Source organism: Schistocerca nitens, chromosome 5 (genome assembly GCF_023898315.1).
Source record: "Schistocerca nitens isolate TAMUIC-IGC-003100 chromosome 5, iqSchNite1.1, whole genome shotgun sequence".
NCBI lineage: Eukaryota > Metazoa > Arthropoda > Insecta > Orthoptera > Acrididae > Schistocerca > Schistocerca nitens.
The window spans coordinates 758,084,256-758,102,367 of NC_064618.1; the positions used below are offsets into that span (position 1 = coordinate 758,084,256).

At 40.9% G+C, this 18,112-nt stretch overlaps 1 protein-coding gene across 1 annotated transcript in view; it reads left to right on the forward strand.

The window, feature by feature from the left end:
* LOC126259931 (uncharacterized) overlaps positions 1-18,112 on the forward strand; it is a 132,374-nt gene that overhangs the window by 95,246 nt on the left and 19,016 nt on the right. The gene's annotated exons all lie outside the window — the stretch shown is intronic.

Sequence of the window (18,112 nt, forward strand, 5' to 3'; positions counted from 1 at the left end):
TGGGAAGCCAGGATCCATTTACCTTGAGGCTTTCCTCTTTCTTGTTGAAACTGTTAACGTGTTTCTGTATTTCTACAGCTTCTCTGAACAAGCGCGTGTGATAGTGCTTCTCTACAGCCAGAACTTCCATGTCGGCGAATTTTATTACGTGGTCAGTCTCATTCAGTGCGTGCTGTGCCATGGCAGATTTCTCCACCTGCCCCAACCTGCAATGTCGCTTATGCTCTTTGATCCTGGTGTTAATTGATCGTCCAGTCATTCCGACATAAACTTTTCCGCATGTGCATGGAATACGGTATATTCCCGACATTGCAAGTGGGTCTCTTTTCTCCTTCGCCAGTCTAAGACACTCTTTGATCTTCCTTGTCGGTTTGAAAATCGTCATTAGATGAACGTCGGCCGAAGAACCCAAGACAGAATCCAATAGGCAGTTTGTCAACAAGTGGCCACGAAAGCCTTAACAATTTTGTATCCTTTCCACTGTTATCCCTTCCTTTACTTTGCAGTTTTGGAGTCACCACTAAGGGAACTCGCTCACTTTCTCATTCAGTATAAATATTGTTAAGTGTTAGATAGTAACTTTATTAAAGAAGCATAAGCTGAACAAAGAATAGCAGAGAAACATTAATAAATAATGACCGTAACTATGCTGACAACCAAAAAGATACTTTTTTTATAATCTTTGACAGTGTCACACATTTATCATGTCAAAGTGTATTGTGGTATTGCCGCATCTTAACAGAATCAGTAAATTATATTGCAGAATTTTCTATTGCTATATACAGATCATTTTCTTGGGTATTACGGCTTCCATTAAGGGATATTCGGAATCCTTGTAGCATAACAGGTCCTAGAAATGAAACAGAATCAGGGAGGCTAGTTCAAGTTTATTTCTTTATGACTCACATAAAGAATTGCAGCCCCAATTGAAATGCACTTTTCAGGCATGAGGTGAGTTAGTTGCTGTTCATAAGCAGTTGCAGATTGCTGTGGCTCCTATCAAATGATAGGGAGTTGCTTCAAATATGTGTCTTGTAAGGTCTACTAAGAATCATCTGCTACAGATACCCCAGGTACCTCAAATACTATCCTCTCCAATGCATGTCACCTATGCAGGCAGTACAGGGCCTGACCTCATCCATCCGTTTGATTGTGAGTAGTATGTCAGTTATAGACCTAAGGGCTCTGTACTGAGAAGACAGAAACCAAGAAGACCTCAGGGTATTATAAATCCCTCTCACCAACAAGTTCGATGTGCTATCTTCCACTAGAACTAAAACTCCCAGCAAGACATGCCTCAGCTCTTAGGAAGCCTTCTGTGTTACATGTCAGGTGGAAACAGGAAGATAGGGGTATGTTAATCATTGCCAGTTTTAATTCATGACTAATAATAGAGCCACTTACGAAAAAAGCAGGGATTGGAAGAATCACATTGTACACTTAGTATGTGTACCTGGAGGCCTCATTCAAGATAGGGAGGAGGAGGAGGAGGAGGATGATGATGATGATGATGATGATGATGATGATGATGCGGTTGTCATTCAGGGAACTGTTTGCAACCAGCTGCAAAATGTTGGGCACATTGAAGCTAATGATTTCTGTCAAATAGACTTCGAGATCATACTTTGTTGATTCCAGTGACTGGTAGAAAAGGCTGACAAGACCAGCCTTGATTGTAGAATTTCAGTGAAGCTTACAGTCTGCAACATAGTCAATAGTTCTGAGATAATTAGAAGGCTTAATCCACAGCCTTTTGAGTGAAGATTCTGTGACAAGTTAAGCTGCAACTTCTTGGACTTGCACCATATAGTTAAGAATTGTGGAGTCCCCATAAATGGTCCAAGGGTGTAGTACACATCAGAGGCTGCTATCCAGATGGTTGACTACATGTAAGGTGCATACAGTGTTTATTCAGTCAAGGTAATGACAGCTGTAGTGGATTCCAAAGTATGAATGTAGGACTGTACAGAAGTCTCCACATTTGAAATAACAGAAATCATAGTGATCAACAGTGAAAGCATCCACAACAAAGTCATTGAGTTTGAAGCACTCCTAAATTCCACCAAAATGGATGTTTAAGCTGTGTATGCAACAGTTTGGGGAAGACACAGAATCAATGTTGGACATAAACAAAATATTGTCTCTATGAAGCACCACTCACTCACTCACATGGAACTAGAAACTTAAGAGAAACCCATAAGTTGCTAATACTATTCCCCAATCATTCTGTCATAATGGAACAGTGAGTGGAATAATTTCGGTTCTGTAAATGATGGGCATGATAAGACATTTTGGGAAATAATACTGAATGTTTTCTCTGAGAATTACTTCAAGGAATTTCTTTGGAAAATCCTTTCTGATGAATATACGTTAGATTCAATGAAAAAAAAACTGTTAAGTGACCAATAGGCAGTTACAGCAACTATAATTATTGCAGATCACATGGCTGGCAAATGAAGTAGGAAGATTTACAAGCAATAGATAAAAGCAGTTGTGACCTATCTCAAAGAGGAACTTAAGAGATTCCTCTGAACAGGAGCATGTAGAAGTAGTATGGCACAAGTTTTTAAAAAAAATTGTTGACCATGTACTGGAAACACGAATACCTAACAAGACAGTTCATGATAGGAGGGGACATTCCATGGTATACAACAACTGTAAATAAACTTTTAAAGAAACAGCAACTATTATGTAATAATTATTAAACAAAGCAATTGGCCATACAGACTGACCTGCATAATGAAACTCATCTGGCCATCAAAAATGAAATAATGCCTTCAATTACTACGGCTGCAGAATTGTATCAGAAATCTCTCCCAAAACCCAATTCAGTTGGGATCATATTTATAAAGGCTGTCATTTGCACCTAAGTCATAATCACACAATACTCTTGAATGACACAGGAACTGAAATTAAGGTAGCAAAGCAAAAACATAAATGCTGAACTCTGCATTCAAATCTCCATTCAGAGAGGAGGATATAGGCGTACTGCTCCAGTTTAATTCTCATTCCACTGTAGAGTTTAGTGATGTAGATGTGTCAGTAGTAATATCAGTTAAATAAAACATGATACCCAGGTTCAGTGGAAACCCTTTCGGATTCTATACAGATTCGTAGCTAATTTATGCCACATTTTAAATAGAATATAATATACTGTGTTCCCTTGAGCAACAGCTGTGCTCATTAGTAGGAAGAAAGTGCAAACAACACCTCTCTACGATTATTATAAGAGATCTACAAAACTGCCATCCAAACTCATTGATGTCCTGCTGTAGAATCCCAGAACGTAGCCAGCCTGTTGAGGAGGGGCCATCACATACCCACTTTGTTGTAACTCCCTGACAACATAGAGATCACACTGCTGATGCTTGGGCTGTATCCTCCCCACATATGCCAAGGAGTAGATGCCCATCATCTTGGGGCATCAGGACCCACAGCAATGGCCATCACACCAGGTGGCCTTTGCTGTGGCTGAGTGGCACCTGCGGGGAGAGCCCTGATCAGAGTGGGTGGCATCAAGGTGGATGATATACAATGAAGTGGACCAAGTCGTCTTTTTCTGGATACCGAATGGCCCCAGCAGTCTTTAAGAAAGGGAAAGTTGAAATCAGTGCTGAGAAGTATGACTCCAAATCATTTTCCTCCCTAGCTACACCATGGGAGGGATGTAGGGGTACAGAAAGAAGAGAGACATATTTGCCTCATTATACAGTGTGCAGCAGAACCAATGGTGACTTGTTTCTGGCTACAAAGCCTCTGTTTTTCATTGAACATCTGTAGGATAAGTTTTGGGAAGTGGTGGCTCTGTCCAAAATGCGCAGTGGGGCAGTCTTAATCCGGGCAGCATCCCCAGCCCAGTCACGGTTGTTACTCGCCTGTGTCAAGCTGGGTGACATTCCCATTTCAGTCACTCCCCATAAAAGCCTCAACATGGTCCAGGGCCTTATTTTTTATCAAGGCCTCAAGTTGCTGTCCAACGATGAACTATATGCCTATTTAGAATAATGGGTTGTTCACTTCATCTGGCATGTCTATAGGGGTCCTAAAGACAACAGGGTTGCTACCAGTGCCTTCATCTTGACCTTTGGTGGTGATTCTTTACTTGAAAAACTCAAGGTGATGGTCTACTGATGTGACGTAAAACCATAGTCTCTCCCCCAATGCAGTGCTTTAAATGCTAGAAATTTGGGTTCATGTCTTCCCAGTGCATTTCCAGCACCACATGTCGAGACTGTGGATGTGTACTGCATCCAAATACTCCATGTGCCTCTCCTCCCATCTCTGTCAACTATGGAGAGCACCACTCGTCCTGCTCGCCAGACTGCATCGTACTCCAAAAGGAGAGGGTAATGATAGAGTACAAGACCCTGGACAGGCTGACTTACTGAGACGCTGAACTGAGATACAAAAGGTTGAACCCTGTTCTATTGCTGTCGTATTACACTGCCACTACAGTTGTCACCCTCACTAGCAATGATATGCTCCCTGTCTACCTTCTGCAGTGGATCCTCAGGGCCACCCATCTACAAACCCCCCCCCCCCCCCCTCGTATTTGGGACACATCTTGTTCCGTTGCTCCCAAATCTTGTACTTTGGGAGCATTGCCATCCCCCCCCCCCCCCCCCCCCCCAATACCATGGACATTGGTCCTCTTCCCCCAGCTAGAGAAGCAACAGCTTCCTCCGGCTCCTCTCGCATGACAGGGGTCCCTTGGGACTCTTACCTTCCACAGTTTCCCTTCCACCGTTTCCCTTCCACCCACCTCCTCATGGTAAGTGGACACCAGCCAGTGTCTGAAGGAGCCGCTAGCCTGCTGATTGAAGGACTTCAGTCTTCGACTGTCCCTGAAGCTACTTCAAAGAACACCTCCCAGCAAGCCCCCAACGAGTAACAAGAGGGCAAACAGACAAAGTAGTAGTCTGTTAAGAAATGTGAGACTCTGGTGGCCCCACTACCCAAGAGTTCTGCTTCTGAAGATGAGATTAAGACTCCAGTATCCCCAGAGGACCTAGATCTCACAGATGCCTAAAATGCAATGATACTGGATACCAGCACTGAGCTGGTTGCAGCAGGTTATCCTGAGGTGTAAACTGAATTCTTGGTCCCTTGTGCCTTCAGACGACAGAAAGAGTTGTCCTCCACTGGAATTGTGGAAGTTTTTTCTTCTAACTCGCTGAGTTATGATAACTGTTAAGCATTGCACCTTCTTTTGGGGTTGCCCTTCAGGAAACCTGATTTCCCACAACACCGACCCCCATCCTTGTTGGCTATCAGGGATATTACAAAAATTATACTGACTGTAAAAGTACATCAGGTGGAGCCTGTAACTATGTCCTTACCTCTGTATATAGCGAACCTGTGCCCCTTCAAACACCTTCAGAAGCTGTGCCTGTCTGGGTGAGGACTGTGCAGGAAATTACCATGTGCAACATCTACCTTCCACCAGATGGTGAAGTGCCACACCAAGTATTGGTTGCACTAATTTCCCAACTCCCCACCATCTTTTCTACTTCTGGGTGATGTTAATGCCCATAACCCTTTGTGGGGTGGAACCAAGATTACTGGCCCCTCTAATGATGTTGAGAATCTTCTGACTCAACTCAACCTTTGCCTCCTAAATACAGGTGCCCCCACTCATTTCAGTGTGGTGCATGGAACATACTTGACCATTGATCTCCTCATTTGCAGTCCTCACCTTCTACACCCATCCACTGGAGAGCTCATAACAGCTTGTATGGTAGTGGCCACTTTCCTTCCTCCCTGTCCTTCCCCCAGTGTCGCTCACCTGGTCGCTTGCCCAGATGGACTTTCGGCAAGGTTGGATGGGATGCTTTCACCTCTGCTACCACCATTGTATCTCTGTTGCATGGCAGCATCGATGAGGTGATCCAGACCATCACTACTACAATTACTGCTACTACTGAATCGGCAATCCCTTGTTCCTCAGGTTGCTCCTGGCAGAATACAGTGCCTTGGTGGTCACTAGAAATTGCAGTGGTCAATAGAGACCACAAGTGGGTCCTCCAATGTCATAACCGGCACACATCCCTGGAGCACCTCATTGCCTTCAAATAGCTCCATGCCCTGATCCATTCACTCATCAAATGATGGAAGCAGGAGTGTTGGGAATGATATTTCTCGACCATTAGAACACAAACCTCTCTTTCCCAGGTTTGGGCTGAGCTCTGGCACCTTTACAAATATCAGACCCCTTCAGGTGTACCTGGGCTTTTCACATGAGATCTGTGTACACTGACCCAGACAAAATCGCAGTGTGTGTTGCTGAGCATTATGCTCACACCTCTGTATCTGAGCATTACCACTCCACTTTTCATCTCCTAAAACAGCGGGTGGAATGATGATGCCTATCTTTTGCTTCATGCCATCTTGTGCCACATAATGCTCCCTTCAGTGAGTGGGAATTTCTCAGTGCCCTGGCTGATTGTCCTGACACATCCCCTGTAACATACCACATCCATCCCCAAATGATTAAACATGTCAGTGGATTACAAGCGCCACCACCATGCCATCGTCAGCTGCATCTGGAGCGATGGCAAATTCCCATCGCAGTGGGGAGAAAGTGTCATCAATCCAGTGCTAAAACCTGGTAAGGAACTGCTACATAGTGGATAGCTCTTGTTCTAACAGTCTCAACAATGTTCTGTGCAGGCTGCTCAAATGCATGATGAGCCAGCAGCTGTGTTGTCTCCATCCCAGGTCAGGTTTCAATACCTCCACTCCATTGCCGACAGCTTTGTATACCTGGAGTCTGCCATCCAAATGGCCTTTTCCCGCTGTCAGCACCTTATTGCTCTCTCTTTTGGCATAACAAGAGCATATGACACCATTTGCAATCCTACGTCCTTACTAATTTGCATTATTGGGGTCTCCGTGGCCTGCTCCTGATTTTTGTACAGTTGTACAGAACTTTTTGTTGCTCCATACCTTCAGAGTTAGTAATGCTTCACACAGTTCCCCCTCCCCCCTCCCCCCCCCCTCATATCCAAGAGAATGGGGGTCCTGCAGGGCCCTGTACTGAGCATTCCACTCTTTTTAGTGGCCACTGGTGGCCATTAGTGGTGATTAGTGGTCTCACAGCAGCGGTCGAGTCCTCCGTATCACCGTTCTTTTATGCTAACAACTTTTGCATTTCCTTCTGCTCATCTACTGTTGGTGTGGCTGAATGTAGACTGCAGGGAGCCATATGAAAGATGCAGTCATGGGGCCACCACTCAAGCCTTTCAGTTTTCAGCCAAGACTTGCGTCATCCACTTCTGTTGTCATCGTACTGTCCACCCACATCCGGAACCTTACCTCAACGAGCAAATACTTAACATAGTGGAGACTTATCACTTTTTAGGACTGGTTTTCAACTTGGCTTCATCTCCATTAGCTTAAGCAAAAGTGCTTGCATAATCGTAACATTCTTTGATGCTCGAGTACACCGACTGGGGTGCAGATCGCTCTACACTGTTGCAACTGTACAAAGCCCTGGTACAGTCTTGTCTCGACTATGGGAGCCTAGCATATGATTCAGCATCACCCTCAGCATTGTGGTTGCTGGACCCTATACACCACTGTGGAGTTAAACTTGCAATGGGATCTTTTCGAGCGAGCCTCACTATCAACAAACCTCATTAAACAAACACTATATCATGCACACAAAGAGACTCAGTGTACTATCAGAAAGAAACAGCAGCAATTTTGGAAGCATTGAAAGCTAACATTCCAGTCAACATATAGTTAAAAACAGAATTAGAGTTGAAAAAGTAATGTTAGCAGCAGTCATAAACAGCTGGTAAAGATATGTAATGCCCTTTTTGTAGTAGACAACCATGGTAAGAAGTTAGCTAGCAATTTGCAGAACATGAATATAAGCTCCTTCCAACTGCATTGTAAAACCTGGCATGAGGACAAAAAATCTTGAAAACATCTCGCCACATAAGATTATGTTGAAGGATAGTGACGATGTTGTTTGTTGGATGGGTGATAATGACATATCACATAATGGAGCCAAAAAAGTGTGTAACAGATTTGAAGAATTTTTTGGACATAAATAATGTGAAAGACACTTGTTGCGATAATACCTCGTTGTACATGACCTCTGTAATTTATTTTTAGCAAAAAGATTAATAAAACCAGTATCAAAATTGGACAGCTATGTTCTATTTACACAAAATGCATTGTAGCAAATAGCAGTGGACTAGAGAAAAATTTGTGCAGTGAACATGGTTAGTGTCTCAATTGATATGAAAATAAATTTGCCAAGAGATAAACGATACTGTGTTTTTAATTAAATATGTGAAGGATCTCTGTGCATATTTATGTAACTTTCTTCTTTTTCTTTTTAAGAAAAAAACATTAAAACATAATTTAAACTAATGGTACGTGTTATGAAAAGCATTAACTGGCAATTTTCTGCTAGAATATTTGAGGTCTGTGTGACCAAAGACAAAGAAAGAAGGCAAGATGAAGCTAATAGGAAGTTTGTGGAATTCTAACATCATATTGGCACAGTGATCAACAAGAGTCTTCACTCTTACTATTTCTTTATTTTTTTTTGTCAGTTACCATGTAACTGTGACTAATGTGCCCATTCATTATTACACCATTACCTGTGTGTGCCTGAAATGGTGAATGCAATAACTTTTATGCATTTTCAGATATTCACAACTGTTCAATTCCATGTATAATCTGCACTTTCATTTGCAAAACTTATCACCATTATTCCAAATTGTCAGTGTAGGTGAGGAAAAAAGTAAAGAAATAACAAGAAAAATGTAACTGAATACATATAAAATGCCACCATTGGTGTGAAAGTGTGTAAAACAAAGGCAAAAGGTGGTTGGTTAAGGAGCTTATGTCCAGGAATGCTAGTGACTGCAGAGATAAACTCAGGGTAGAGGTAAGGGGGTGGACTTGTCATGTGGTGTGGCAATGGTATAATGGAAGTTAAAAGGGTTGTGGGAGGTGACAGTGATTTGTTTGCTAGTCTGGCCTCCGAAATATTGTCTCAGTGCATTACTTCACAAAGGCTATGACTTTTTTAAGTCAGGCCTTGAAATTGGATTGTGTCTTCCTAATATCCTGCCTGTGCCACCCACTGTTGTCTTTTGCCACCCTTAGTTTCTGCAGTGCTTGTGTCAAACCTTATGCCATTCCCAGACCATTACCTCTCCTCAAGAGTTCCCTACCTTGTAGGCATTCCTGCTGTAAAAGCTGGACCATGTTCCAACACAAAACACTTTGCACTCCCCACCACCAGTCCCACCAGTACTGGTAAATAGTACAGAATCAAAGGCAGAACAGTAGATGGTGTGGTATGCCTGTTGTTTAATGGCTGATACATGTTCATGGTGTGGCTTTTTATGTAGGAATGACCATGACTTAATTGGCTTACTGTAGTTGCAGAGTTCAGCACTCGTGCCTGTTATAGCAGCAGTTTGTTTCTAGACAGCATTTATCTTAGTCTTTGTTGCCACATCTTCTCAGAAGAAGTGAATATCATCTATGTATTTAACTGTGTTGATTAGTATTGACTAATTTACTCTAAGTGTTAGTGCATTTTTAGAGCATTAATGTTGCATTAATTGACTTTGTAGTGCAGTGTTAATCTGAAACAGCTTGCAGCAGTACTTAGATTAAATGTTGTGACTTCTTGGATTAGTACTATATCCCTAGTGGTGTAGACATATAGTGATTAAAGATTGATAGGAGCTGCACCAGTTCTGTGCACATGCAATATGAACTGGCCACGTTTCAGAAACAGCTAAAAACTTTGTTGGTCATGGTCTTCTGTGTAGTGATGCATCAAATTATTCATGCCATAGCATCCTCAGATTTGCTCATCCTTCTGTAAGTTAAATCACCTGATATTCTGTCTTTGGTAGATTCACTGTCACTCAACAGTGATCATCATCTTGTTGTGAAAGTATCGTATGAATATTTGTCAAATAATATACAATACACTGTAGTAATTACTCATCAATCTATCCATTTTTGTGTATAATCAGTGTTCCCCAGTCTGCTGATCAGCATTGCTGCAAGTAACGTTCTAAACACTGATACTGAGCAGAGAAGCTACATTCATATGCAAACACATTACTGAGTTCTCTACTAGCTCAGGCGTTTTAAAATCTAATTTTAACAGTTTTCTGCGCATTTTAAGTGTGTAAATACAATATTTTTACTGGTAAAAAACAAATTGTCATAGCACATCTCATAACATGTGGTTCTAATTTCTTTTTGTCAGAGATACTGGTGCATAATGTCACACATCAAGCAATGATCTAAATTACATGCCAACCTAGGAATTAATGACAAGTTTACCATACACCAATCAATGTGAAATTTTAAAGAGCTTTCCAAAATAATGGTAGTAAATTGCTTTGTGTGTCATATTTGAAGTAACTTTGGAAATATTTAAAATTACCTAAAAAGATTACAATTTATGAATTCTTTCTACATTCAACTTTGACACTTTAACGTGTTTTTGTAAGTACATTAATGATAACTTAAACTCAATATGTTGTCATCAAAATAGATCATTAAATAATATTTTGCTTAAAGGTGTAAATTACTTTATGTTCTTGGCTTCCTAAAAGTAACTACTTTTCAGTGTTTTTGCTATGATTATCTTGATCTGTTGTACTTTGAGTGAATGAAGGAGTGAATGTGAGTGAGCAGTCATTGAAATTGTGAATAAGTGTGAGTGAGCATGAGTATCTGATTGTGCCGGCATTTCATAAATCATACACATTTGAACGTGTTTGCTGGAATGACAATATAACTAAAATATATTGAGATCAACATACAGAGCATCAAACTTCTTAAATAGTTTTTTTTATTCATTTCACACTCTTGTATGTGAAGTAAATTTCAGTCAAATATAATTGGAATATTATGGTTTCACAGTATTTGACATTACAGTGACATATATCAGAATAAGTGATTGATTTGGATTTCAGGTAAGTCATTGTTCCAGAGAACACCTCAAGTGTAACACAGCCAGTTTTTGGTATTGTAGAGATCTGAAACTTACTTCAATCCTTCAGATTGTTAAAATGGGATTAATTTGTTTTTGTGTTCGGACATTTGTTGTTATGTTGTATTATCTAAATTCATTTTGGTATGAGCATAAGTCCCAAGATGGAAGTAACAGATTATGTGAACAGAAATACAAAGCTGATTGATTGGTTACTGTATTAGTCAGTCAATCACAGAAGAGGTATTTCCCAAACTTCTGTTCTGGGACAGGAATTTTGCAAGTGAGTTGAGAGTAGTTCATGGTCAGCTCTTATGATGAGAGATCACTTAATCTGGAGCAATAAGGACTCCTGTTACAACTAACTAATCATGGTTCTTTGAAGAATATGAAATATCAGTGAAGGTTTATGATCATTTGTGGATTACATCTACAGTAATTTCAAATTTTTTAGAGAAAATTCAGACTTTCTTTTGGAGGGCATAAAAAGCTGTGTAGTGTGCTGTACAGTCATAACCATGAGCCTTCAGAGTTCAAAAGTGATGAGTTGCATAGCATTTGAGCTAGCATTTGGGTATTAAACACCATGCGTTTTTACACACTGATTATTTAACAGAGGAAAAGTATGGCCCTTTCAGTACCAGATCTGCATTTAAACCTTAAACTGGTTGCTAGTGGGAAAGGACTGATAAAAATTGTGCTTATATTCATTCATTTTCGGAACTGTATGCTATGATGGGCTTAGTAGCAAATGTGTGTGTACAAAATGACCACACAGAATAGATGGTTTAAATACAAGAACTTTTCTTCATTTTTTTTACAGCCCAGTCAGAATAAATTAACTATATTGAACACAATAACTCAGTTCAGTACATCTATGCGCCCTGTTGACATATGTAGTGTCACTAATTTCCTACAGTTTTTCTTTGCTGGACAAAATTATACAATTATACACTCCAGAGTCAAAGAAACTGGTACACCTGCCTATTCGTGTAGGGTGCCCACAAGTACACAGAAGTGCCACCGCACGATGTGGCATGGACTCAACTAATGTCTGAAGTAGTGCTGGAGGGAACTGGCACCTTGAATCCTGCAGGGCTGTCCATAAATCCGTAAGAGTATGAGGGTGTGGAGATCTCTTCTGAACAGCACATTACAAAGCATCCCAGATATGTTCAATAATGTTCATGTCTGGAGAGTTTGATGGCCAGTGGAAATGTTTAAACAAAGAACACTGTTCCTGGAGCCGCTAGGTAGCAATTCTGGATGTATGGGTGTTACATTGTCTTGCTGAAATTGCCCAAGTCCATTGGAATGCATAATGGACATGAACTGATGCATGTGATCAGACAGAATGCTTACATACATGTCACCTTTCAGAGTCATATTTAGACATATCAGGGGTCCCATACCACTCCAACTGCACATGCCCCACACCATTACAGAGCCTCCACCAGCTTGAACAATCTCCTGCTGACATGCAGGTCCGTGGATTCATGAGGTTGTCTCCATATCTGTACACATCCATCCCCTCAATACAATTTGAAATGACTCGTCCAACCAGGCAACATGTTTCCAGTCATCATCAGTCCAATTTCTGTGTTTATTGGCCCAGGTAAGGCGTAAAGTTTTGTGTCATGCAGTCATCGAGGGTACACGAGTGGGCCTTCGGCTCCAAAAGCCCATATCGTTGATTGGTTTGCATGCTGACACTTGTTGATGGCCCAGCAGCGAAATCTGCGGCAGTTTGCAAAATGGTTGCACTTCTGTCACATTGAATGATTCTCTTCAGTTGTCATTGGTCCTGTTCTTGAAGGATCTTTTTCCGGTTGCAGTGATGTCAGAGATTTCATGTTTTACTGGATTCCTGATATTCACAGTACAATTGTGAAATGGCCATTCACAAATGCTATTTTCTGTGATGCATATTGAGGTGTGCAATGGATGATGTTGTCAATGATAAAAACATCAGATCATTTGTCTTCATTCACACCCAACTTTCAAATTGGTACATTACCCCAAGTTCAATGACAGCTCCACCAGAGGAGGCTACCAGATTTTAGAATATTCTTAGCATACAGGAAATGACATGCAGGCAGAACCATAAGTTAAAGCCTGTTGCTGGCTGGGAGTTAGTGCACCGGCAGAAACAATGCATTACAGCCACACCCTGATGCAAGAATTTTAGTGTTGAAGAGCATCAATTCTACTGTCACACTCCTCCAAACATGGAGGGCAACATCTGAGAGTCAGATACACAACTACCTCAGACCATTCCAAACAACTGTCTGTGATGGATATACAGTCAGGTAATGACTTCTTGGCTGACTCAGGGTCCGATATTGGTGTATTTTTGAGTGAATTGTTTTGTCCTTACATCAGAGTGACACCTCTCCATTTAATGGCCATAAATAATTCAACAGTTACAGCATAGGGCAGAAGGAATATGACGTTTGATCTTGGTTTACAAGAATGCTTAGCATAGAGCTTTCTGGTTGTGAATGTCAGATAGCCCATCCTGGGAGTATTTATTTTTTTTGCATTATTTCAACTTTGTCGTGTACATCAAGAGAAGCTACCAAAAATATGCAACAGTTGTAGTGGCTAGTCACGATGGAGTGTGGCAAAACATTCTCAGTGAATTCCTAGGCTTTTCTTCCATCATAGGCTGAGGCGATGGCTTGGCACAACACACAGCATTTCATATGCACCTTACCAGGACAGCTGGTGCTGACTAAACTACACCACTTCACCCCTGGGAAATTTACATGGCAAAAAAGGATATAGACAGGCAGATAAGTGAGGGGGTGATGAAGCCTTCAGAAAGTGAATGGGCTTCACCATTGCACATGGTGCAGAAATACATTGGCACATATAGACTGTGCAATGACTACCAGATATTAAATGCAATGATTTTGAATCGGTATCCTATGCCCCATGTTACAGATATAAAAAATTTAGTGGCAGGCACAACAGTATTCATTGTTATTGACTGCAATTGTGTGCACTCCTAAAATCTGTTGGCACCATCTGACAGCTGAGATGGTAATCACTACACCCTTTGGCTTATTTAAATATTGTTATATGCCATACGGATTGAAAAACACTGCTGAAACAGGGCTGTTACTCATTCACCAGGTGCTCCATGGCCTCAACTGCTTATATTGTTGTGTGGACAACATTCTAATCTTTTTGCAGTCATAAGGCCAGTATAAAAAACATATCCTTAAAGGGTTACACGCCTAGGGGTGTAAGTGTTGTAGCCAACATAGACAAGTGTGTGTTTGGCCAGGTCAGAGTGAAATTTCTCAGTTTTGAGGTGTTGGCACAAGGGCTCACACGACTTGTGGAACATGTAATGGCCATTCAGAATGTACTCAGACCAAAAACATTATAAGATCTAAGATGATTCCTTGAAATGTTAAATTATTATTAGCGGCACTTACCACAGGCCACAACATTGCTGGTACCAGTAACAATACTGCTAAAAGGAAAACACACTGCAGGCTCAAAAAAATAAATAAATAAATAAAATAAATAAATAAACAAAATAAATAAATAAATAAAATAAATAAATAAATAAAAATAAATAAATAAATAAAAATAAATAAAAATAAAAAGGGGTACCCTGGAATCCAAAGTGACAGTTTTCAGAAAAGTGAAGAACTATGCTGCATGGGCAGTTCTGCTATCACATTCATGGCGTAAGGGGGTGATAGATTTCGTGGTTTGCACAAGCCATGGTGCTATGGGGGCAAATTGTTGAGAGTGCTTGGCAACCTTTAGCTTTTTCCCAGTTACCCAGAGACATGCAAAGGTGTTGAAGTGCTATTCACAGGGAGCTACGTGCACTGCAGGGATGATCCAGTTTGAACCTGAAGCAAGTGAAGCAATGTTTCACATGGCAAGACGTGGATTTTCATATCCAGGTCTTTTGGTGCAACATTTTTACTGTGTTCCATGATTTGTTGCACCCAGGAGTACAGGCTACCCTATGACAGCTGACTAAGAAGGTAGTGCGGTTCAGAATCAGTGAAGAGAGTAGAAAAGGGCACAGCAGTGGAATGTCTGCCAGAGATGCAAAGTGGATGGGCATGTGTCTGGACTGATAGAAACCATTGTCACGTCTATGTCACAGTTTGGGCACATCTGTGGATCTGGTTGAGCCATTATCATACTTGAATGGCTATTGTTATTTGGTTAACATCAAGGACAATTTCACGAGATGTCCTGAGCCCTTCACAATCACACCACAACCATGGCGAGGGCACGGCTCAGTAGTTGGATTACAAGATTTGGCACACTCCAAAAACTAACAACCAACAGGATCAACAGTTCAAGGCCACATTATGCCAAGAGTTACTTCATCTGTGTGGTTGCACTCACATTCACATGATGAGCTGCAACACAACTGGCAATGGGAAGGTGCAAAGATTCTACCACACCTTGAAGGTGGCATGATGTGTAATTAGGTTCCATGGATGGAGGCTTTACCAATTGTGTTGTTAGGGTTATAGTCAGCTTTGAAGGAAGATATGGAACATATTCCAGCACAGTTGGTTAATGGTGAAGCATTAAAACTATCAACCAAATTGATCTAGAAGCCGATCTATGTCGCTTCAGTGCTGTTGATTTCTGAGTCTGGAAGACAGTTCCATTTGACCATGGGCTTCCTCCAACCAGTCACTCCCAGGCCTCACCGGACAAACCTATTTTTGTCCACAGGTACCTGTTCAGCTCATCCCATGTGTAGCTTTGTGATGACTCTGCCCACCCGTCCCTATTGCCTCCTTACATGGCACCATTCAAAGTGATACACTGGGGGCCACATACATTCAATATTCATCGGAGCAAAGTGAGAAGGTGATGTTACTGAATGACTTAAACTGACTCATCAGAATATGGAAACAAGGGACCTAGCAGCTGCCACCCTCACACCTACAGGCCATGTTCTTCAGGCAGTCTGCATGCCACCAATAGTCAACACAGGCAACAGCGGCTCAAACATCGGGCGTGGTACTCAGCAGCCAGGCACTCTGGAATTTCTGCTGACAAGGACCTGAGCTAAATGAATTGAGACACCAGTTCCCCGACATTCCTAATGCTCTCTGTTCTATCTTTTCATTCTCTCTCTCTCTCTCTCTCTCTCTCTCTCTCTCTCTCTCTCTCTCTCTCTCTCCATTCTTCTTCATCATCATCATCATAATATTTTTTTAAAAGAAAAACATAGAGAGAGAGAGTTGTGTATGGGGATGGGAGAAAGGGGGGGGGGGGGTGGTGATGGCCCACTGTCGTAGTGACCTAGCAATCAAAAAACAATAAATGACTGCAAAGTGTAGCATATCTTTTATATAATTTCTAGGTCTTTGTTTCTGGTGCCTTTTGCAGTTTAATGTTAGTTTTCATGTTGGTGATTTTTGGATGAGTGTTACCCACATTTGTTTGTGTCTGCCTACAGGATCTACCTTCCCACTAAACATTCATACAAATTCATTTTGAATTAAATCACACTGTTTAAAGACTTCAAATTTATTTCATTTGGTAATATGGAAAGTTTTGTCCGTAGCTGGGAGATGCTATTCTTTATCTCGTGCTTTCCTTGACATGATTCATTGATAAGCTGTTCAAAAGTGGTGTTTGTCAGTCCAAGTGTCACATTTAGCCAATTGTCACATTTAGCCAATTGTTTACTGAATACTTTGAATGAAGCAGGTACATCTGCATCCATTTTTCTCATCACTACTGGCTTGTAATGTCTACAGTAACACATGTTTAATTGGTCTCAGCTTAACATTGTAAAGTGAAACCACTTGCAGTTCACCCCGCAACATGAACACTGTCACCATAAAGAAGTTTTCGAAAACCAATCAACTTGGATTGTATACAACTCACCAGATTGGATAATAGACAGTTTAGCACACTCTCGCTGTACGTAGATGCCAACAGAAAGCTGGTTTGGTGTGTAGGTTGTTGCATCGCTGACAGTTAATACTCTGTAATAGATTGATGTGCCAAAGCTGCAATCTGTGACAGCTGATGTAGATTAATCATGGGACTAACAATATCAAAGCCTTTTGTAGTTGTAGCCAATAACTAATTATTTTCTTCTCCATCAAAATTGTAGTCGAAGAATTTAATAATTGTTCAACTCCTACCCAAACCTCTTCAAAATTCTTGATTCACAGTGATAGCAATTGATTTTACACTGCAGTGTAATCTTGGCTGTTGAACTTCTTTACTGTTTTCTATAGATATCAACTCCCACTAAGCTGTATCCTCAGAATCCACCAGTTTTCTTTAAAATTTCAAATTACGGCTTATTATTCCTGTTCGTCATAAATTTTATTTGCTCCCAGCAATATTTGTTCCGGGTATCTGACTGTGTAGGCAATGGTTATTTACTGTGTTACAGAGTGGCGAAGTGTAGTCTGATCAGGAGCTAAGACTTAATATTATTCCACCTTGCGCATCTTACCACTTCAGCGCACTCGCCAAGGTCTTCATTCAAATTTATTTTCTCGAAGTGCTGCAGTTACTACTGAAAGTTACAAGTCCAACTTTAAACTTCTAAAATAAAAGCAAGGCCTCTCATTGACATTGTCTTGTGTACTGTACTCCCGTTTACAATAACTGTTCATTACAAAGTTGTTACATTATTTGGAACATCGCAAAAACATTGATAAGGACAAAGTCAAAAAATGATCTGTCTTATTTAATAGTTTTCAGTAGAGTGTATCAATAAAACAACTTTTGTCTTGTCCCAATGACACACCTCCTCTGTGGCTCACACCAAACCTCCAAGGCAGGACCCAATGACACAGAATAAACCATTTCACCAGCAGGTACCATGAGCATGTTATGATATTTATTATTGTCCCAGCTTGCAGATATGCTGCATCCATCCATCTCATGACCATGACACATAAATAAAACATACATCCAAACAGTAGATTATCTAATACATTAGAAAAATAAACTTTTTGTATTGATGACCATCATTCATAGTTCAAAAAGTGCTTGCGTAACACATCACATCAGCAAGGTGAGATTTTTCACTACAAGTTTCAGCAGCAGGTTCATAAGTATGGCCACATGCATATTGTGACCAATGTTGGCTAACTTCTAAAG